The following is a 24,567-nucleotide window of genomic DNA, read 5'->3' as shown; positions in this document are numbered from 1 at the left end:
TCCTAACTGTCAGGGTAGTCAAACAGTGGAATAAATTGCCCAGGGAGGTTGTGGAATCCCCATCTCTGGAGATATTTAAGAGTAGGTTTGATAAATGTCTATCAAAGATGGTCTAGACAGTATTTGGTCCTGCCATGGGGACAGGGGACTGGACTCGATGACCTCACAAGGTCCCTTCCAGTCCTAGTATTCTATGATTCTATGATTCACTCATTTTTACGCTGTCTTTTTGTTTTGAATGTTCTGGAATGTTTGTCTCCAGACTGGATCACCAATTTGAATGATCTTTTGCTTGGGCTTCCCACTCCTTTTCTACAGGGATTTCCACATTTTCTCTGCATCACCTTCAGCATTTTTAGGTAAGCACTAAGCGATGGATTTGTTAAACTTTGCACACAGTTTAAGATCACATTTTTTCAGAACATTTATTCAAGTACAATCTTCATTCTTAGCAACTTAAGGCGAATTTTCACTCTGCTATTAATCAGTGAGTGGTCTGTATCACCATCTGTGCTATGATATGAACGAGTATTATCAACAAGCTGAAGACTGTGTCTTTGAGTCAGCACCACATCAAGCTGGTGCTAGTGGCCAGATCTGGGATGTTGCCAGGATACTTTATGCTGAGGCTTGCCACAAAAATAGGTACTTGTACCCCAATGTTGATATATAGCACAATATTCTAGAAGCCACTGACTGTTTTCATTCCTTTTTCCTATTCCATAATGCCCTATACAAGAAGGCCAGGCTTCATTGTCTAAATCTATCATCCAGTTTCAGTCACTTCAAGGAAATCAGGTTTTCATATTAGGATCTCTCTGGCAGTCGGAATTAGTAAACTGGCTGACGATTCAAATCTGCAACCACAAGTATTAATCACAATGGAATTATAGATCACTTGGATTTCTGCTGTTAAATTCTTGTTCTTTATCCCTAGGGTGTAGGAACAGTAATAACCAAAAGTCTTAAGTGTAATTATAAATGGTTTGTGTGCAAGAGCAATGGCACACACAAACATTTGCACACAGTTTTGAGCACTATCACCTACACAAAGCTATCCATTAACTGCACAAAAAGCACACAGCTGTTCATTAACTGCACATGTAAACAGATATCTCTGTGAAGAATGCTAAGCTACAATTTTCTGGGTGTAAAAAGCAGAAAAATGTGGTCTTCAGACCAAAAAATAAGTAAAGAATTACTTGAATTGATAACCTGAATAATTTGTTTATTTTTGAGGTACTGGTGCAAACACAGTAGGAGTGCATCTATACTGCACCCAGAGCTCGAAATAAGCTATGCAAATTGAGTTATACAAATTGTGTAGCTTACTTTCAGTGTATTTCAAAATACCTTATTTTGAAATTTGTCACCGTCTACACAGTGCCAAATATCAAAATAGAGAGCTATTTCAAAATGTCCCTTAATCTTTGTAGAACGAGGCTTACAGGTATGTCAGAATAGCGAGCCCCTTATTTCAAAAGCTATTTTGAAATAATAGGCGTGTTTAAAAGATGTGGAATAGCTAGTTTGGGATACCGATAGTATCCCGAAAAAGCCCCTCTTTCTAGACACACCCAAAATTTGGATTCTTAGAGGTCCTTTCACTTCTTAGATACTAGCAGCAAATTAACATTAGTGCAAATTCCCTTAGCAGAATTGGGAATTATTTTTTCAAGATGAGAATGTAAATCTGTCCTATCCTGGTGGCAACATGCTACCACAGACTCCCTTTTGACACTGATGAAGTTTCACCTGTGCCATATGATCTTCAAGTGAAAGTGCCTTAGCACTGCCTGTTCATAGTCCTTCTAAAATGAAGGACTGAAACAGAGGCATAAAGAACTTGAGGTAAGACTACAAGTTTTGAAAGTGGGATGACAGTTCAGCTTGTTGCATTTATAATAGGCCTTGACTACAGATTTCTTAAATGAGAAATTCAGTGTATTTTCAGTAAATCAAGACACACTATCCTATACAAATCCAATGTATTCACTAAAACATTTATGGTTTCACTTATATTGTCTCTTACATTGTTTTATAATACTAGGTGGAGGAATTCTGGAAAGTTAACTTTCTTGGGTTTTGTTAATTTCTCAGGCACTGGGGAAGCTTGATTCAATTCCACAAAACTAAAAGTTTATTTCTGTTAGTGACAAGAGAATACACAATGGGAGCAAATGAACAGAAGTCACTTCAGCCTGCTCTTTTGGACCTAATTCTCTAGATATACTCCAAGAACTGCACATATGAATAAATTTGTTACCGTTGTGCTTATAATTAGCAGCAAAGTTACAAGCATCTTAACAGATATTTGCCATGGATAAACTTAAAACAGAGAATAGTCTTGCAGCCCCTTAGAGACTAAGAAAAAATGTAGATGGTATCATGACCTTTTGTGGGCACAACCCACTTCTCATCTGAATAAGTGGGTGGTGCCCATGAAAGCTCATGCCATATACATTTTTTGTTAGTCTCTAAGGCTACATCTACACTGCAGAGTTATTTTGAGATACCTCAAGTATCCCAAAATAGCTATTCTGCATCTTAAGAGCAAGCCTGTTATATTGAAATATAATGGATGTACTGTTCCTATAGCCCTGTAAACCTCATTGCACGAGGGTTAAGGGAAGTTTCAGAATAGTGCTTTATTTCAAAATTTGGCACTGTGTAGACAGCACCAAATTTCTAAATAAGCTATTTCAAAATTATCTCTAAATAAGCTATGCAATTGCATAGTTTATTTCAAGGTAAGGGTGCTGTGTAGATGCACCCTAAGGTGCTGAAGAACTATTCATTGTTTTTTAAGTTTTTCAGTTAGAGTTCATCTACATAGTACCTTTACCTCGAAACAAGCTATGCAATTTGCATAGTGCAAATTTGTGTAGTTTATTTTGAAATAATTTCAAAATAAAGCACTATTCCAACAAATCCCTTAATCGTCGTGGAACAAGGGTTACAGGGATGCTGGAATAGCACACCTGTTATTTTGAAATATATTTCGAAATAACAGTCCTGTTTAAAGATGCAGAATTGCTGTTTTGGCATACTTCTGGTATCCCGAAATAGCCCCACTGTCTAGCCGTAGCCTCTGAAACTTTGCATGGATGTTACAGGGAGCATCACTTGGACCATTGTGTTTAAATTAACTTTAAAAGGAAATAAATCTTTTACAGTTACTTGCCACCTTTTACACTTTGTATCTTTAATAAGAGAAACTGAGAACAAAAAAGCTCCTTAATGAGAGAAATTGAAATTGAGAAAACTGCCCCAAGAGCAGAACTAAACTATAAAGGGAAGCTAAAGAGGCATTTTGGTGACTAAATCACTGGGCCAAATCATCTCTCCTTTTAAGTCAACTGCAAATCCGCTGCTTCTGTGGAAACAAAGTATGTCCCTTATAGTCTCAAACTACAATCCTTAAAACTTTTGAAGCCCATGAAATTACATAGATTTAATAGAGGACAATATTTGGTTCAATCTATGTTTGTTTGTTTGCTTTAATTTTAAGCATGTTACATTTAATTCTTTAAAGATGGTGCTTTACTAAATCATAGCACCATGTTAGCCTCGATAAGGTGTTGTTAAGTAATGTACTTGTATATATTTAAAGCAAAAAGTTTCTCAAGAACACGGGGCAAAATCCGTCATATATCACTCCGCAACTAGCTCATTGAAGTCAATGACCAGGAAGCAGCCTTCACTATGTTCAGGACACTGTTGTATCAAACACTATTTAGAAGAACACGCAACCTAACAGCACCTGAATACTGTAGGTATTTTAAAGACATCTTAAGTTAATATTAAACATACACTCTGTTGCTCAAAATGGAACAGATGGTTCTGAAACTGGTTAATGCTAAATCAAGTGAAGCTCAGACTTCAAACAGAAGGCATTTTTACTTACTAAGTGAAACCTAGATTGTATTTTCATTATCAGGCGCATTCATGTAGGTCTTTGCTATATTGCACTTTGTACTAAGGGCTTTCTAAATGGTGAGTTAGTACACGGCGTGACAGAGTTCAGGTTGTGCTCCCTGGTTCCTGCACTTCCTGACAGGTATTTAGTATGCCTCAGAGGCCCACAGGGACCCTACCACTGCCTCTTGTTTCTCTCAGAGGCAAGGGTTCCCTGCTTCATGAGCCATTTTCATCAGAGGCCAGTCACTAGCTTAGAGGGAAAAACCCCTCCACAGTCAAAGGTCCTTTTATCCCCTGTTGACAGCCAACTCACTTACTCTGGGTTCCAGCCCCGGGACCTATATGGCAGCCACTAGTGGGGCTCTTGCTCTTATCCTCACTGAACAGCAGCCTCTCTGGGCTACTTCCCCAACTGCTCCCACAGTACCTCCTCCCCAGTGGTGTAGCAAAGGGAGGGCAGAGGTGGGCAGTTGCCCCCGGGCACCATGCTAGAGGGGCACCAATTTAGCAGCGGAGGGAAAAACAGTGCTAGGACCCTGTGGGCACCAGTTGAACAATGGAGAGAAGGATGACGCTAGGACCCTATGGACACCGGCCACTTCTGCGTCTTCAGGAAATCAAAACTGAGCGTGAAGAGCCCGGCGGGGGCGGTGCACAGGGGTTCAGGCTGAGCATGCACAGAATGCAGCTGGTGCACAGGCCACGTCTGCAACTACAACCCCCACTATCCCCTTCACTGCAGCATCTGGGTCCTCACCTGTAGCCCACCCCTCCGAGAAACCGCAGCCACTGATTGGCCAGGGGGCATGTCAGTTTGGCTGGAAATGAAATGGCCCCATGCGCCGGAGGGACCCCCACATGGTGGCAGGACAGGCAAAGGGGAGCAGTCCGGAGGGGGGTTGAGGAGCACAGATTTTGCCTTTGCCCCCAGGCGCATAATACTCTCACTATGCCACTGCTCCTGGCATCTTGGAGGGAAAACCCCTCCTGTTTTGCAACCTGTAGTTTTTGCCTGCATTCTGCTTCCTCTTCTCCAGTCTGTCCCTCTTCTCCTTCTTCCACCTTGCCTGAGGGGAAGCCTTTTACAGTGGGCCAGCAGGCCTTAACTGGTGGCAGGTGTTCCATTAGGTTTCCATTTTTGTCACTGATGCTTTTTTTCCTCTTCAGCTTCCTGATGTCTCTTACATTCACTTGCTCACTTACCTGTCTTTAAGTAAGAATATATCTTGATCTTTCCATGCTTCAATGTCCAGCTTTTAGGGCCTGCTCCATCTTCTTGGCTTTTTCTGTGTGTCATAGCTCATGAAATACAGGGTTCAAAAACTTTCTTTTAAGGGAATTAGCTTAGGGATCTTACCTTCTCCAGTCTCTCTCCAGCTCTCCATTTAACCTTGATCCTTTTCCTTCCCCTCTCCCATTTTTCTTCTCAGTTAAGAAAACACTGTTATATATCAGGTGGCATAGCAGATAGTCTGAAGTTGTTATTGCTTCCCCTACCCAGGAACTTGTTTTCCCTTCCTCCTTTGCTGAAATAATACATTTGGGCTGCATCTAGACTGGCATGATTTTACGCAAAAGCAAAATCTTGCTGCCTGTCTACACTAGCCTTGAGTATTTGCGCAAGAACACTGACTTTGTAATGTACAAAATCAGTGGTTCTTGCGCAAATACTCTGACGCTCCCGCTCAAGGATAAGGCCTTTTGCGCAAGTATTCTTGCGCAAGAGGGCCAGTGTAGACATCAACGTTAATTTCTTGCGCAAGAAAGCCCAATGGCTAAAATGGCCATCGGAGCTTTCTTGCGCAAGAGAGCGTCTACACTGGCACGGATGCTTTTGCGCAAAAGCAAATCTTTTGTGCTAAGGCACATGCCAGTATAGACGCTCTCTTGCGCAAATACTTTTAACAGAAAAACTTTTCCATTAAAAGTATTTGCGCAAAATCATGCCAGTCTAGATGCAGCCTTGGATTATGCTCTTGGTAAACAGATTCTACTTTAGGTTTATGCACAGTGATAGAGTTGTGTTGCGGAAGTTGTACAACCCTTGTCTATATCTGTGAAACAAGATCTTCTCTGAACTGTAACATGTTCAACATGCACCCCCAACATTTAAAAATCTATGTTGAATAGAAAGATTTTATATTTAAAAGTCCACCACTGATTTGAGAAAGCACTGGCAGAAAGTGTAATATAGCACCTACTTTCCTTAATACCCTTCCACCCTAACTCCTGCCTTGATAGCAAAGATTATTTCCAAGGGATCTCTCATCTGACACATTCCCTTTCAGACAGTATCATAATTCTTTTCTGGGACCTGCTTTCTCCACTCCCTCCAACCTGTCACATTTTTGGTTAGGAAAGATGGCAGGCTGCTGGCTCTATACTTGGAAAGGAATATAATATGGATCCGATTTTTAAGAAATAAGCCCTGCAAATTTGCCCGTGATGTGAGGAACCCGCCTTTATCTATAGTAATTGTTTTTGCTTAGAGATGCCTAGGAAAGAGACTCCTCTCCAAGTTTCCCATGCCTCATCTCTACTTGTGGCAGATTAGTTTTACAGCTGCCCCAACTCATTAAGGAGTCATTTTTCTTCCATCTAGGAGATATAATTCTGCTCTATTCTGCTTGCAATTGACTTTTGCTGCTTCACTTTAGGCATTGTCCATTCAGCACTGCTTAATGATCCTGGTCAACTGCTTTGGCACTGACCATAAGCTGGGTGGAGACGGTGCAGTTTGATATTGATTAATAGAAACAAAAGTGACTGCCCTTTTAAATCAGACTAGACTGAGCAATTCCTGCTGGCCTACGCAATCTGGGATGCAGAAGTGTAGTGCACCCCTCTTATAAACAAATGTTTACAAATGCTTATAGGAGAGAGAACCAGTTTTCACAAGCCAAGCAATACGTCTCTTTCTGGCTATAACACATTTTTCTGGCTATTAATCAGCACACCTGCTGCTCAGCAAGGGTTGGAAAGAACTAGTGGGGAGAACAAAGTACCAGCATACATACTGTCGATGTTTATATCAATGCATAGCTGTAGTAGTCATAGGAATCTCCAAAGGGGCTGCTGCAGGAGCTGGAAATTGTGAAATGCAGTGTGCTCTGAACATGTACCTTTCCTGCCACACCAGAGCACAATCCCTAGCTGTAAAGCTTCCTAGGAGGACCAAGAATCTATCCTTGCAACAAAAGAAAAGATGTGCATTTGCTGTACTGGGCCTCTCTTAGGCTATGTCTAGACTCCAGAGATCTTCTGGAAAAACATAAGAAGATAAGAATGGCCTACTGGGTCAGACTAAAGGTCCATCTAACCCAGTAGCCTGTCTGCCGACAGTGGCCAGCACCAGGTGCCCCAGAGGGGGTGGACCGAAGACAATGATCAAGCAATTTGTCTCCTGCCATCCGAAAGAGATTGTCCACACTGCAAAACTTCTTCTGAAAGAGATTGTCCACGCTGCAAAAGCTCTTCGAAAAAATGATCTACTTTTTTGAAAGAGAGCATCCACACTGAATGGATGCTATCTCGCATTTCAGCTATGATTACTATGGATGGAATGGTCACTAGGGCACCTGTGCTTTTTCTTCTTTCCTCTTCTTTTGAAAGACTCCCTTTTCCCTGTCCACACACACCTTTTTTCTGAAAGAGCTCTTTTGGAAAAGGTTTCTTCCTCATAGAATGAGGATTACCAATGTTGGAAAAATCCCTCTGTTCTTTTGATTTTCTTTTGGAAGAACACAATTGCAGTATGGACGTAATTGAAGTTTTTTCAGAAAAATGGATGTTTTTCCAAAAAAACTCTGTAGTGTAGACATAACCTTAGCTGTGAGAAAAAAGGGCTAACACTGACAGTTCATTAAAATAACCATCTTGAGCCTATGTTAAGAAATACAAATGATTTTCTTCTATGGAAAGTTACATTTAAAAGGGCACTATAAACATAAAGTCTTACCCAAAAACATTGTACCCACTACGGTTACAGCTAACTCCTGAAATTATTATGGAGAAAAAAGTATTTTCCTCTCTTTTCAGTTGACTGTATGCAGTACACAACAGCTCTTTGCATCATTAGTTAACCCCAGATCCTGCCAATATAACATGTGGGCAACCCCCTGTTTCTTTGCAGAATACCACTGATGCTAATGGGGCTTTGTGGAACAAAGAGGCCTCTCCATCCAGAGTCACTTGCAGTATTAGTGGTGTGAGCCCTAGTTGTGTGTGAGGATCTTTAGCAGCATGGAAATGAAGACCTAAAAATATTGTAAAAGGAGACTGCAAAACCACAGAAAAGACAGGGGTGCTTAGGTTGGAGGTGTAGTAACAAACTATCTTACTGTGCTACACAGTCCTGTTTTTTGTTTCAGCTGCACCAGACTAACCCGGCTACATTTCTACCACTCTCTTAACTATGTTTTTTTAGTTTCAGAGGGGGAGCTGTGTTAGTTTAGTTAGTTCCATACCATGGTACTATCTACATTTTTTGTTGGTCTCCAAGGTGCTACAGGACCATTCCTTGTTTTTTATGTTTTTAAGTTACTACATTACAAGGTGAGAAAGACATTCGACCAATGTCCATTGGTGAGTGAGCCAAGCTTTTGAACTGCACAGAGCTCTTCTTCCGATCTGTGAAAGGTGCTTGAGTATCTACAAATAGATGTAAGGTGAAGCAGATTTAGATTGTGATTCTAAGAGTACCTTCCCTCACCCACCTCATCTTTCACAATTGCTTCTGAGTTGTGCATCCAGATGATGGAAGGCCGGGACAGCTTTCTTTTGGAAACAGTCTCTCTTTGAAGATTTGCCTGTTGTGGTGTTTTGATTTATTGCCTTTGCTTACCTTGGGCATACCAACTCTGAGGCTGCAATATTCCTGTTACTAACGGGTGCTTTTATCTTATCTCTTGGTAATGATAAATGAACTCAGTTGCATTTTAAGAGTTAAAACTGTAATTTGCTGGTCTACCTATTTAATAAACTACTTCAGTCATTGTTAATGGAAGATAAGTATTCAATTGCCCAGGCAATGTGAAGAAATTCTGGATCCGATTCTCCACTGCCATGTGTAGTCAATTATCTATGGGCAAATAGGTATTAAAAGTCTGTCCAATGAGAATTCTCCATTCATTCTCACCAGTAGTGATAAAAGAACTGAAGAATCCAGCCCCATATCTGTGATACTTTTCTGACCAAGGCATGCTGGGGTTTCAGATAAAATATACAGATTTGTAATGTTTGCCTTTATTTACATTAAACATAAAGCTTTATATAGAGCAATATGAACATAAATATTTTTTTTAAATTGCAGCAATTTTGCAGGCAATTTTGAAAGCAGATATGTAGTAGTACTTCACTTAGGCAAGAGGACTGTATGGAGGCTGCCTTTCTGTGACCAATATTAACTTAGATGTAATAAGCATAACAAAGATAACATAACATGACACCTACAAACAGATGTGAACACTAAGGGAATATGCAAATGTTAAGGAGCAAGAAGCCAGAACAGAACTTGAGAAACCCCATAATAAACTGGATCATAATCAGAATAACATTTTAAAAAAGAAAATCTTCCAGCATATAAATAGGATGAGAATCAGGATAACAGAGTACAAGAGAGACTTACCAGATGTTCCAGGCAAGTTAAAAGTCTCTATGATCAATATTATGAAAAGCATCTGAGACATCTAACCAAATGAAGATGTGAAAATATCTGTAGTACTGTTTATACTCCTATCCATTCTCCCACATAGAAAGACCCTATTAAGTCAAGGTAAATTGTACCAAGTGCCTTAAAGTAGTGCCTGTCTGTTCTAATTTTATTGATACAACTAGCTGAGAGTTAGTGTAATAGTGATTGTAGCACCCTATTAGGATGAAACTGATAGGAAAATGCAATTGTCACACACAACGTTATTATTTTGATGCCACAGAAATATTTTTCTTATGCTGTTGTTACTAAAAAGGGAGTCAGTGAGCTACTACCTTTGCTTTCTAAATAGACAACACTTTTGAGCCTTGGCTATAAATGTTGCAGTTTCAGTGGAGTTCCTCTTTAAAATGCATTTGTCTGTCTGCAGACACTACGAGAATAAATTAGTTATGTTTAGTGCAGTGTTCTGACAATACTTCTTCAACAGTTCTGAAAATAGAGCCACTTCCACACTTTTATTAGCGTGTTACAGTTCAGTACAACTTGTCATTTTGCTAAACAAGGTTTCGTAGATTTTTCCGTCATACAATTTTGTGGGAATTTAGTGTTCATGAAAGATGCCAGATTAACAGCCCTAGAGACTTTACTCTATTTATTCACAGAATAGCTATTCTACTAGCAGTGACAGTTCAGTCTCCTGCCCCAGCAAGGAGACATAATGCTGACCTGAAGGGACTATACCCTGGAACATGAAGGTAGTCCAGACTTACTCTCCAGAGGTCCTTTTTAAGAGAGACTGCCAAAAAGATGACAAGTCAGTGCTGGTTGTAGTGATTAGATCTGGGTAAATCTTGGACTCTCCTTCCTGTTGGTTACAGTTTCACTTCATGACCTTGGGCAAGTCACTCAGAGTATGTCTAGACTACATGCCTCTGCCAACAGAGGCATGTAAACTAGGCTACCCGGCATAGTCAAAGAAGCCGGGATTTAAATATCCCCGGCTTCATTAAAATAAACATGGCCACCAGGCTGTGCAGGCTCAGCTGATCGTCGGCACAGCGCGCGAGTCAAGACGCGGATTGGTTGACAGGGGAAAAGCCTTTGTCGACCGCTCCTGTAAACCTCATTTCACGAGGCATAAGGGAGCGGTCGACAAAGGCTTCCCCTGTCAACCAATCTGCATCTTGACTGCGCGCTGTGCCAACGATCAGCTGAGCTGGCACAGCCTGACGGCCATGTTTATTTTAATGAAGCCGGGGATATTTAAATCCCGGCTTCTTTGACTATGTCGGATAGTCTAGTTTACATGCCTCTGTCGACAGAGGCATGTAGTCTAGACATACCCTGAGTTTCTGTGCCTCAGTTTCTCCATCTATAAAATAGTGATTTCACCCACCATTGTAAAGTATTATATAATGCTTGGATGAAATATAATGTTACGCATTATTTTTATATGGTGGGCATTTAGTCAACAATCCAGGAAAGCACAAACAGATGAACTGTCCCACTGAAATCAATGGGCTTCTTATATGCTTACATTTAAACACTCGCTTAAGTGCTCTGCTGAATTGGGCTCTTACCCAGAGATAATTTTTTTTTTCATTATTTTACATGGATCACTGAAATCTATCAGATCATAACATCACTTGGTTATACCTGGGTTGGCTATGAATTTAGTAAAAAAAGATATAGTCAAAAAATGTAGGCCTCAGACAGAGCCTTATTTTACAACCGTTTAGGCCAAAAATTGCAAAAATGGGAGCTTACATTTAGGTTTCTGAGGTAGGATTTTCATACATTCCTTGGTGATTTAGGAGCACAAGTCTCACTAATGACAAAATAGTGATAGAAATGTAGCCGTGTTAGTCTGGTGTAGCTGAAACAAAAAACAGGACTATGTAGCACTTTAAAGACTAACAAGATGGTTTATTAGGTGATGAGCTTTCGTGGGCCAGACCCACTTCCTCAGATCAAATAGTAGAAGAAAATTGTCACAACCATATATACCAAAGAATACAATTAAAAAAATGAACACATATGAAAAGGACAAATCAAATTTCAGAACTGAAGGAGGATATAATTGTCAAGAATTGTCTCATGTTTTGAATAAGACTTAGCCCTTGTTGACACTGAAGTCTAGATTCTCTGGTCTGCTAACATGACTCTGCATTGTGTCAGTGGCCCTAAGGAGGCAGTCATGGTTAGTGGAGAATTTCCTGCTGCTGTAAGATGGGCCTGGTGGAGATGACTGGGCAGAGCTCAGCCAACTCTGATATTCTGGTGTTGAAAGAGCGGGTTGACTCTGAATCAGGAGAGTCATCACTATCTGCTTTCAGCCAATATGTTCTGCTACATAAGAGTTGTGTTCAGATGGAGTTGAAGATCAGGGCCTGGGTGTTTAGCTATGAATGAAGTTGCACTTCTGTAAATCCTTAGTGTAGACACAACATACACCAGTGCATTGTGATTTGTCTAGTTTCTACTGGTACAAATTGTATTGCACAAGGAGTTTGCACTGGTTCAGTTCCACTGCTGACTTTCAAACTCATTATAAACCCTGCCATCCTGGTTGCCAGTAAAGATAAAGATCTCAAGAGATCGCAGGGTGTTAAACTTGTCAGCATTCTACCCAAATTATAGTTTATATAGATTCATAGATTCCAAGGCCAGAAAGGACCATTGTGACCATCTAGTCTGATCTCTTGTACAACAGATGCCATAGACCAGTGATGGGCAACCAAGAATAGTGAGTGGGCCATATGAGTGGCCCTCCTTATTCTCAGGGGGCCACATGACCAGGGTTGGGCAACCTGCAGCCCTTGGCCCACTGGGGTTCCACCTGTGGTCCCCTGAACCCTTGTCTGTCTCTTTCCCCCATGTGCCTCTCACACACTAGGGCACTGTAACCCCACACTTTCTATTTGTCACCCTCCTCACTAGTACTTTTGGAGTGCTACGAATCACCTGATTCACACTCTGTCCCCACTCCTTCCCTTCCCCACCCAGAGCATGAACAGCCGTGAACAGCTGATTTGTGGATTTCAAGCTCTGGGAACGCAGGGGAGGAGTGGGGACGGAGTGCGAGTCAGCAGATTCGTGGCATTCTGAAAGTGGTGAAAGGGAGGAGGAGGAGGAGGAGGAAGTGTGGGGCTCCAGTGAACAAGAGGCTTGTGGGGATCCCACAGGCCTCAGGTTGCCCACCACTGCCATAGAACTCCTTCAGAATAATCACTAGAGCAGATCTTTAGGAAAAACATCCCATCTTGGTTTGAAAATGGTCAGTGATGGAGAATCCACCACAATCCCTGTTAAATAGTTTCAGTGATTAATTACTTAGCTGAGAGTAGCTACCTTATGCTTACCTAAAATTCCTCCTTATTTGGATAGGTATTCTTAATTCCCTGCTTAAAAGTATTAGTTAGAACTGCTGTACACTGTTAAACAGCTGCTGGCTTCCAATCCAGAGGTATCTATATTTCAGTAGTGGCCATATTATGTCATAGTTTTTAAATCAATTTCTGGTATCTTTCTGGATGAAAAGCTTCATGAAGGCAAAGCCATTTTTAATATCTTAAAATGAAAAGCTGTTGGGAAAATAAGAATGTTTTCTCTTATACGAAAGAGTGAGCAATTAGATCTTTTTTTTCATGCAGAAATTCTGATGTAATAGACTGTTAGTGTCTTTGATGCTAATTATTATATTTTTTTCTTTCAGATCCACTCTCCTCTATAGAATAAGAGGAGACATTTTTAGTGTTCTCCCTCCAGCTTATACTCACATGCTCTTTAATTTGTGTCAGAGGTTTTTGTTTTTTTCTCACAGTAATCTTTCTCTTCATTCTCTTTTTATAAAAATCTGAATTTCAAAAGTTTGAGCATTGGTAAAAGGTAACTGAGAGGATTTCTTAGCTATATCGCATACAGATCACGGGGTTAGTTTCTGGCCTCATAACAGACTGAACATGAGTAGTGTTTGCCTTTTGTAACTCCTCTGGCCCTGGTATTTTTATCACTTTTTCTTCATATAATCGCTCTCCTCACATGTTCTCAAGCAGACGAAAAGGAAATAAAATAACTTTCATAGTCTAAGAATGCTTGATGTGGCCCACTGATGTCATCCTCTTTGGGCGTGCACTGTAAGGGTGCATCTACACAGCAAGGCTTAAGTCGAAATAAGCTACGCAAATTGAGCTATGTCTATTGCATAGCTTATTTCAAAACTTGGAGTGTCTACACAGCACTATAGTGATAGAGATGCATTAGTCTGGTCTAGCTGAAACAAAAGATAGAACTATGTAGCACTTTAAAGACTAACAAGATGGTTTATTAGGTGGGTCTGGCCCATGAAAGCTCATCACCTAATAAACCATCTTGTTAGTCTTTGAAGTGCTACATAGTTCTCCCTACACAGTACTGATTTCGAAATAGAGCATGCTTCCTCCAACTTCCCTTACTCCTCGTACAATGAGGCTACGTCTAGACTGGCATGATTTTCCAGAAATGCTTTTAATGGAAAAGTTTTCCGTTAAAAGAATTTTTGGAAAAGAGCATCTAGATTGGCACGGACGCTTTTCCGCAAAAGCACTTTTTGCAGAAAAGTGTCCGTGGCCAATCTAGACACGCTTTTGCGCAAAAAAAGCCCTGATCGCCATTTTCACGATCGGGGCTTTTTTGCACAAAACAAATCTCAGCTGTCTACACTGGCCCTTTTGCGCAAAAGTTTTGCGCAAAATGTACTTTTGCCTGAACGGGAGCAGCATAGTATTTCCGCAAAAAGCACTGATTTCTTACAGTAGGAAGTCAGTGCTTTTGCGGAAATTCAAGCGGCCAGTGTAGACAGCTGGCAAGTTTTTCCAGAAAAGCGGCTGATTTTCCGGAAAAACTGGCCAGTCTAGACACAGCCTGAGGGTTACAGGAGTCAGAATAAGAAGTCCTCCAGATTGACAGTATTTTGCTATTATTTCAAAATAACTGCTTGCTGTGTAGATGCGGACTAAGTTGTTTCAAAATAACTCTAGTTATTTCAAAATAATGTTGCTGTGCAGATGTACCCTTAGAGATTAATGAATTCTTGGACTTTGCCTCTTATATGGCTAGATTTCCAGCAGCAGTTTGTACTCCACTATATATTTGAGTTTGTGTGTCTGTCTGAGTGTCTATCTGTTCTCCCCCTTCCCTGGCCTGCCCCAGCCCCTTTAGGAAGGGTGGGGAGAGGGGGAGCTGAAGCATCCTTTCCCTGGTTGTGCCTACTGGAACTGCAGTGGCATGGAGAAGCACTATTCACCTGGCCCCAAACTGTTGTGAAAGAAGGCTGGAGTAATCTTCTCTTTAGCCTGCACACTGAATCCCTCATATCTTGCCCCACCCCAGAGCAATGTTTTAAATGAAGAAAAACAAAAATTAATGGAGCTTTGAAGGATCCAAGCCACACCAGGTGAATCTAGTGAGCACATATTTTATCAATCAGTAGTAGCTGCATATTCAAAAAACATCTCCCATTAATTTATGCTCATACTTTAACATTAATCTGTTTTGACCAGGACCATGTCTTTTGCGCTCACTTTTGGAACTCATGTATATTACTGGATAGTTCTGCTATGAATGTTCCAGGAGCATGATCCTGAGTATCACTAGAAGGTGCTGAAATAAAAGACAGAACTAAGTAGCACTTTAAAGACTAACAAGATGATTTATTAGGTCATGAACTTTCATGGGCCAGACCCACTTCCTCAGATCAATATGTGGAAGAAAATCAGCACAACCATATATACCAAAGTGATACAATAAAAAAAATGAATGCATGTGAAATTGACAAATCAAATTTTAGAACAGAGTGGGAGTGAGGGGGGAAGGTTAGTGTCTGTGAGGTAATGACATAGGAGTGATAATAGGGGAAGTTTCTGTGCAGTAATGACATTAGGGGTGATAACTGGGGAAGCGTGCTGAATGCCCTCAATTTGCACTGAAAAAATGGAAACTGAAGGTTCTCCACTGGTAGAGGAAAGGATCTGGCCTATTATGTGAATTTCAAAGCTGTGAGTATAAGTGTTAAAACTTTTTCCTTTTGTACTGTACATTCAAAAACTTGTTTTTTTTTCCTGTGGAAATCAATCAATTTTTATAAGATACATTTGTTTTATTGAAAACCCCATTTTCTATAAACCAATTTTGGTAAAAAATTTTGACTCTCTCTTGTAATGTTTATGGAAACTACATTTAAAACTTGCATATGAAGGGTATTCACAGCAAAAATCAATGTAGCCCATATCAAATGGATTACAAACTGATTAATAGACAGATCTCAACAAATAATCATATATGGGGACTTGTCATCCCCAGCAATTGTTTCTAGTGTGGTTCCACAGTGATCTCATCTTGGCCCAGTGCTATTCAGTATGTTTCTCAATGTTCTGGAAGAAAATATAAAATCATTGTTTGTAAAATTTGAAGGGAGACAATTTGGTGGAGTGGTAAATAATTATGTGGTGGTCTCATTTGAATGTCTTGTCTTTTTAATACAGTCAAAAGGCACGATTATATATATAGAAACAAAGAATGCCAGTTACATTTATAAGATGGGGCCCTGCATCACGGAATGAAGCAGCACTGAAAAGGATATAGGATTAATAGAAAATAGCCACACACACCAAAAACAAAAACAAACAAACAAAACAAAATAAAACTCACCATGATTTCCCAGTGTAATGCTACAGCCAAGAGGACATATAATCATTGGATGCCTAAGTAGGCGAAGTAAGCTAGCGAGGTGGTTTTACCTTTTTATATAAGCTTTAATTACACTTTTAGTGGAATACTGAGTCCAGCTTTAGGGTCAACCCTTCAAAATGGAAGTTGAAATATTAGAAAGGGTTCAGAAAATTGCTACAAAAATGATGCGGGGTTTGGATTTATTTCTAGGTGACATACTGTGTGTGACACTGGGCAAGACACAGTGCTTCTGTGTTTCCCCTCCCATTCTATCTGCCTTGTCAATTAGGGTAGTTTTCAAATTAGGGGTCACGACTCAGTTCCGGGTTGCTGAATGTCAGGCATTGGGTATCGTTGCTGCAAGGTGATCAAGTGATCTTGAGGGATGTTAAGGCTGCACTCCAGAAGCAGCCAGAAGCAGGCCTGGCTCCTGGGGTGAGGGCAGAAGAGCACAGAGGGCTCCACACACTGCCCCTGTCCCGAGCACTAGCTCTGCACTCCCATTGGCTGGGAACCTGCTGCTGGCTGCTTCTGTGGCACAGCATGGTCTGTGGTGCCAGGACAGGCAGGAAGCCTGCCTTAGCACTCCCACTGCACCACTGACTGGGAGTCACTTGAGGTAAGCCCCTCCTGCCCCGGCCCTGACCCCACTCCCCCACAGCCAGAGCTCCCTCCTACGGCCCAAAGCTCTCAGCCTCAGCCACACCGCAGCGCCCACACTTTAGTCAAATTATGTTGAGTTACGGGCATCAACAATTTTCTTCAATTGGGTCAGGAGAAAAAAACGTTTGCAAACCACTGAATTAGAGGGTAAACTCCTTTAGACAAGCACCGTCTCTTAAGGCACTGACTTTTGTTTTTGCCAATGGGTGCTTTTGAAGGGGCATGTGTGTTTGCAAGGAGGGTGCTGTCAGTTTTGGGGGAGGTTATTTTCAGCATAGTTATACACTACTTTCACATTTTAGTCATTGAATACGTGTCTACCATTGGTATCTTAATAATGTAATCAGTGCTAAAATAGTAATGCACTACATAATTACATTATCATGAATTACAGTATATTAAAATCACAAGCTGTCTTCACTAATGTCCCAGTATAAAGACATTACAACTCACTGTTGCTTTCTGGATGAAGCTAACATCAACACTGTGTCTCGTGGCGCAGAGAACTCCCTTTTTTTTCCTGTGGGTGCATGAGCCCTGGAGCACGACAGAGTTGGCACCTATATTCTCATTTGCCTTTTTTTTTTTGAGAAATAGAAGGTGACTTTTAAAGAGAGTTTGTTGTAACAGCCCTAAACTTTACCAAGACTAAATCTCACAGCAAGACTCTGCCATCTCTACTATCTATAAATCTGTGGCATCATTTTTCAGTGTCAAGCCATCCTGTGTTTAAAAAACTTCCACAGCTTTGTAAGGTGACCAATACTCTTTTATAATTTCTCCCAGTAATAGTGCTCTTGTTGACCTGGATCTGGTGCAGTCATGTGGCAATTGCATTACCCTTGTGAGATTCTGCTTTTCTAGACTGTTATATTGGAATCGCATGTCTGGCAAGTTCAAATTTTGCAAAATGGATTTCAGTCCCCGTGGTGCATTTTAGTAAATTTAATTTTAAAAACTTATAAGAAAATGAATTTAAATATTGCAGGTCTAGTGTATTAGGAACTCATACTATGTTCCTCTACCCTTAATTTATGTCTAAGGGCACTCTCTTTCACATGTGTTCTGCATTATCATAGCACAAGGTATGCAATTAAGCAAGCTGCTAACTATGAAAGCTGGGTCTATGCCATTTGCAATTTTAACAACATTTGATATAACTGAATTTGACATTTATTTAGGTACACTTCTATTAGTATCTTTAATTAGTAACATCTTTACCATGTGCCTGGACCTTTTTTTACCTAGGAAAGATATAGAGATCTCTAAAAGATATTTTTACATGGCTCCTCTCTGGGGCTTTCTGTTCAAGTATTTCAAAATGCTCTTCCAACATTAGTAATGGTAACACTTCTATGAGGTGGAGGTAGTCCTCCCACTTCACATATCAAGAAACTGAAACAGAGATTATGGCCTACATTTTCAAATGTGGCCTCTAATGTAGAGAAATTACTGCCAGACCAATTCATCTGATGAAGTGGGTTTTACCCATGGAAGCTCATGACCTAATAAATCTGTAACACTAGGTCTACACTAGGGAGTTGTTTCGAGATAACTCCCCTTATTTTGAAATAACAATCAGAAAGTCCACACTACCAAGGCCATTATTTCAAAATAAGAGGCTGCTTATTTTGAAATAATAACTCCTACTTTCCACAAGGAATAATGCTGATTTTGAAATAGTTATTTTGAAATAGCAGTAGTGTGGACGCTCCACTTTGCTATTTTGAAATAACTACTACCCAGAGTCATTCAAAGTAATTATTCCCCAGTGCTTCCTGGGGGCTCTAAGTTGAGGTAACACTCCACATTTAGACTCCGTCCACACAGCAGTGTTATTTTGGGATCCTGGAGGTATCTCGAAATAGCTATCTCACATCTTAACAGCAAGCACATTATTTCAAACTATAACAGGCTCACTACTGCGACGTCCCTAAAAATGTCATTCCATGAGGAGTAAGGGACATTTTGGAATTGTGCGTTATTTTGAATATTTGCTCTGTCTATGAAATAAGCTATTTAGAAATTGACTCAAAATAAGCTATGCAATTTGCATAGCTCAAATAGTGCAGTTTATTTCGAGTTACAGGTGCAGTGTAGACACACTCTCAGGGACCCTGCCTCAAACTAATTTTGAGGCTTTCCTGTAGTGTAGATACACTATTTCACAATAGTTATTTTGGAAGATGTTATTTTGAAATAAGTTATTTCAAAATAATTTCCTAGTGTAGATGTGTCCTAAGGTGCCACAAGACTCCTCTCTGTTTCCCCAGATCTCTGACATTCTTGGGATATGCTTTTTCAATAGCCCCATGCTTCCTCTTAATCCAGCAACATCTTGCTTGTTCCAGGGAGGAAACTGAACTATAATTGCCAGATCCTCAGCTTGTGTGAATGGGTATAAACTCTGGAACACCCTAAACCCTCACAACAAATTCTTCTGGCTTTTTAAAAAAGAAAATAATCCATATTTTGGATTCCTAAATATTTGTGGCAGTTTTTAAATAACTCTTACATGATGGAAGGTTTTTTTAATTGTTGCAGCAAAATAAATTCTCAGCAATTCTATAAGAATCAAGAAACAAAGCATCCCAGGATCATTTCCACCTAAACTACCAAAGCTGAAAATATTGTGCTGTTTGTTGTTGAATGCACACTTTTTAATCTGACAGAGAAATGCCTTAGAACAGTTTTTCAAACTGTATGTGGAATAGGTGATTAGATGGGTAGCACAAAAGCAGAGAATTATCTGCAGGGCAGGTGTAGTATAGGCATAGACATCCCATATGTTCACTGTTACATGTCTTCAGCTTGGAAGTATATAAACTTACGTTCTGAAATGGGATCGTAAATTGACATACAAATAGCTGTATTATCTCTCAGAAACATTTATTTGTAACTTCCGATTTGTTATGGTTCATTGCTCTAGCATCATGCTACGACTGTAGTAAGGTTTGTAAAACTCATCTCTGCTCAAGAAGCACATCTTTAAAAGAAAATTAATTATCCTTCCCCACCGACAAGATGGGTTTCTTTAGTAAAACAACTATTTTATATCACTTTGCCTAGCGTCTTTTCCTCCTTCTTCTGTGGTGTCTGCTATCAGAGCATCCCACTTGGAGCCTTGAAAGCTGATGAGCAGTTGAACTCCATGGGCTGGCATAGTGTTGCTCAATCGCAGAGCCTCCTGTCTAATATGAAAAGTGAGTCTAGACTAAGGCTATAAAATCCTGGATACAAAGTTCACTGGTTAAACTGTTTATCCAGTCAAAAGTGATCCCACACTGGAGGACTGCTCTAGCGCAGCTGGGCTGGAGTGCCTCCCCCGCCCCCGACCTGTGGCAGGGTGTGCTGTGGTGGGTCCAGTTGGGTTAGCACAGCCCACCTCTGGTTAACCAGTTACCCCAGGAAGCATGACAGTAAGGGATATGTTTCCCAGGTAACCGGTTATCCGTTCAACCCTTTACATCCCTAGTCTAGGCCTCCTTGGATAGCTGTAATATGGAGTCCTATGTGCTGAGTGGATGGAGAGTTGGGGTAATGGGAGAAAAGATTATGTGTGTTGTGGGGGGGGAGCAGAGGAGGTGGGAGAACATCACCAAGGAAATGAAATGATGTGATGCTAAATGTCTCTTCTTCTGAAAACAAGGCATATTACCTGCATGGGGGTATATAAACCTGGTAGTATGTTACCTAGTTTCACGCAGCACTTGCCATAGGCTGGGTGGAATTCACTGCTGTTGCAATTTGTGATTATGTCACTGGCTAGCCTGCAACAAAGTTATCGAGCCATCCTATGACTGACAGGCCTGCTAATAGATACTTTTTATTAGTTCAAATAGTAAAGCCCGGTATTCATTCATTGGCATCAAAAGTCCCGGATTCTAAAAATTCATTTCATTCAAAACATGTTTTTTTCAATTTAGCTCAAAACTTTTTATTTTGGTAGAATTTTCTGTTTTTAATTACCCTGATGTTAAACTGGAAAATCTTTAGTAAAAATGATTAGTTTTCACTAACTTTGTTTTGGTTCTTGAAAATCTTTTAAGCTGCAGGGAAAGGTTTTTTTATTTTTAATTTTCCTATAAAAATAGTTGGAATTATTAAATCAACTCTTATGTATGAAGCTAGGGACACATTATTTGTTTGTTCTGCATTTGTACAGTGCCTAGTTGAAAGGAGTCCTGGTCTGTGAGTAGAACTCCTAGATCCTATGGTAATAATAATAATTAATAAATAGTAAACACACTTACGTGTACATGTATTCTTAACTTGGAAACTTCAGTCTGCTTCTTCACCCAAGTCTGCTTATACAGCTATCTGCTGTTAAATTACACTGTACATTCAAATGAATTCATTATGATAATTACCATGAATATCAAAGCAATTAATAATGATTAACCACTTACATTAAATGTCACCCTCTATATCTGAATTACAAAAGGATTTCTGGTGATTGCTTTGCTTGAAGAGAATCACCATGACCACACAAAAATGTCATATGAGCACTCCAAAGTTTAGTAATTAATTAGCATAGGTCAGAAGGCCAGGAACTACGAAGACAGCATTAGCACTTAGACTTTTTCATTTATGGATAGTGCTGGAGGCACGTGCTTCTTCAATCTTCTTTTTTTTTAAAGTTGAGATTAGAAGCAATGTGCTAAAGATCATCCCTACCGCTCAGAATAAGAAAGTAAGGTGGAAAGACATTTTGCCACATTAGGTTGCTCAAAGCTGAAACTAAAGTGAAAATAATTTTGTTTCACTTCTTACTGCTCTTGTTGCAGCCTGGTGGTGTTAAAAGATGCTCTGCTTAGTGTTAACAAACTGGTGTCACACTCCTCCTTTAACCTACACCTATACTTTTTGCAGTTCTCTGCAATGCTGGTAGAGGCTCCAGTTTTGCTGATAGAGGGGGATGTGTGTGTGTGTGTGTGTGCGTGCGCATGTAACTAGTTATCTACAGACAGACACATAGCAGATACATATATACACTAACAACAGGACAGGAAAACGGAGACAATGAGAGCAGTTTCTTATATCTCCAATAATCTAAAACAGGATAAAACTTTGGTTGTAGGGTCAGAAGGGAGGTGAGTATGTAAACATTCCCCAGTGAGAGAGTGTCTTTGATTTATTGTTGTGTCTCCAAAATCAAATTGGAATGGGTCCCATTTTGCTTTTTTGCAGGCGCTGGCATCACACCAGGTCCATCACCTTTCAAAGGGTTGAAGGAAAAAGAATGGTAAGTTCATTGCTCTGCACAGCAGTTCAATACATCTAACCACAAAATCATTGATATTCTGGTCTCTTTCTCTAGCATGACTGTGGAGTGAAGGAGGGACATGCAATTGCTGAACCTGGAATAAGATTGAGTAGTTCTGATAAATGTAAATTATTTATCACTCATTGTCCGTTATATAGGCTTGATGGTATTTAGAATATTACCGAGCATCATAATGCTGCTTTCACTACACTTGCCAATATAGAATACGACTTGCTGAAGGAAAAAGGAGGGAAATGCAGTTTCTGACTGACAGGGCACTGAATAGATGGACAGATGGACTGACTGCATAATAATTTAATCTTGGTCACTTACTGCATAGTGGCCTTTAGGAAGAAAGAAACACTTTTGTTTTGTTTTTCTCAGGGATGTAAACAAAGTGACATTAATCTGCCATGATTGAGATATCAGTTTGATTAGTTAGCAAGAATGAAGCAACCCTAACCAAAAGGGCAGTTGCAGCTTGAACTCTGTTCATTGTTAGTCTTCAGTAATAACCTGATGTACAAGCCCTGAAGTGGTTGATATTAGAGACGGCCCACTGCATGGTCTTCAGGGAGGCTGATTTGATCTAATCCCACAGAGAGCAATATGCACGAATGCAGGAAGACTGGAGATCAGTATTAGGTGTATTGCTCAGAATATTAATTAACACACCACTTTTGACTTTGGCTGCATGATAACTCTGTCCCCAAATATATGCAGGCTTCTCTTGTGCCCAGTCTTGAAGATATTAAAAAAGTAGGAGAAATGATATTATTTCCTGATTGTCTCAACAACTGTGACATTTCACGTACAGTACAAATGGATGTTCATGTAAAGGTCGTTTATCTGGTTAGAGGTGATAGCCTCTGGAGTGACCTAGCCATGAGAGAGTTCACAGCCCTGCAAGTGATTCTACTATATAAGGCATTTCAAACTACTGCAGACTGTACAGCAGTATCTGGTGTGCCATTAATCACTTCCAAAAGTACTGTTCCTAAGAATCACCCTTTAGTGAAAACTCTTCGGGTATGTCTAGACTGCATCCCTCTGCCGACAGAGGGATGCAGATTAGGCAGGTCGACATTGCAAACAAGGCAGGGATTTAAATATCCCGTGCCTAATTTGCATAAAAATGGCCACCGTGTTTTGCCGACTCAGCATTTTGTCGGCATAAAGCGGCAGTCTAAGGGGGGATCTGTCGAGAAAGGAAGCCTTTTTTGACAGATCCGTTATGCCTCTTGCAAGGAGGTTTACAGGATCTGTCGAAAAAGGCTTTCTTTCTCGACAGATCCCCCTCTAGACTGCTGCTTTTTGCCAACAAAATGCTTAGTCGGCAAAATGCGGCAGCCATTTTTATGCAAATTAGACACGGGATATTTAAATCCCTGCCTCATTTGCAATGTCGACCTGCCTAATCTGCATCCCTCTGCCAACAGAGGGATGCAGTCTAGACATACCCTCAGTCTATGTGGGAATGGAGAGGAATGGCTGGTGAAGTACCCTTCCACCAAATCATTCAGTAATCAAAAAGAGATGGAGGATTTGCTCCCCATTGAAGCTAAAGAGATCTACCCACAGGCTGGGTGGATTTTCAGGGGCTTCTAGTGCAGCATCTAAGGATACATCTAAACTGCACGCTTATTTCAGAATAAGCTATTCCGGATGATATATTCCAAAATAGTTTATTTTGAAATAGTGTGTCCACACTACAGGGAATCCTCAAAATTAGTCTGAGGCAGGCTCCCCTAAAGTGGATTCACTATCTCAGTTTAGAGCACCAGGAAGCACTGGAGAGAAATTACTTACGCTGGCTTTGGTGAGGAGCTATTCAAAATAGCAGCAGTGGAGCACCCACACTGCAGCTATTCCAAAATAGCTATTTCAGAAGAGGCATTATTCCTCATGGAATGAGGTTTACAGAAGTTGAAATAAGCCACCTGTTATTTCGATATTATTTTGAAATAACAGAATTGCTGTGTAGACGCTCGCATTGTTATTTCGGAATAACTCTAGTTATTCCAAAATAACGGTGCAGCGTAGACACACCCTAAGTCTACTGCACTTCCTGGTGATATTGATCCAATAGAGCTACACTGCCAGAGCTTCTTCCTGCTCCTGTCTCTGGCGTTCTCTTCCCCTCCCCCTAAAGGGGCCACAGTGCAGGAGGGCACCACATAAAAGTTAATCCTGACTCTGGATTAACCCTGAAACATGAGAATTTTTAAAAATACATTTGGGGTTATTTTCATTTACCTGTGCATTTCTGAGCTTTCAGGTGCCTTCATATCCTGTCTTCAGGCTTTTCTCATCCATTATGAGGGCTGAAAACTGACTTTGCAGTTTGTTTGTTTAT

General features: G+C 40.4%; 1 long non-coding RNA gene across 1 annotated transcript in view; it reads left to right on the top strand.

The window, feature by feature from the left end:
- The first annotated feature begins 240 nt into the window (after positions 1 to 240).
- The window catches only part of LOC112545193 (uncharacterized), a 31,894-nt gene continuing 7,567 nt past the window's right edge, over positions 241 to 24,567 (top strand). Inside the window, exons 1-2 of the long non-coding RNA XR_012901109.1 lie at positions 241 to 359; positions 22,136 to 22,190. This is a non-coding gene — a long non-coding RNA (uncharacterized LOC112545193). The remainder of the gene's footprint in view (positions 360 to 22,135; positions 22,191 to 24,567) is intronic.

Source organism: Pelodiscus sinensis, chromosome 2 (assembly GCF_049634645.1).
Source record: "Pelodiscus sinensis isolate JC-2024 chromosome 2, ASM4963464v1, whole genome shotgun sequence".
Taxonomy (NCBI): Eukaryota; Metazoa; Chordata; order Testudines; family Trionychidae; genus Pelodiscus; species Pelodiscus sinensis.
This window is presented reverse-complemented; position numbering and strand designations above follow the sequence as displayed.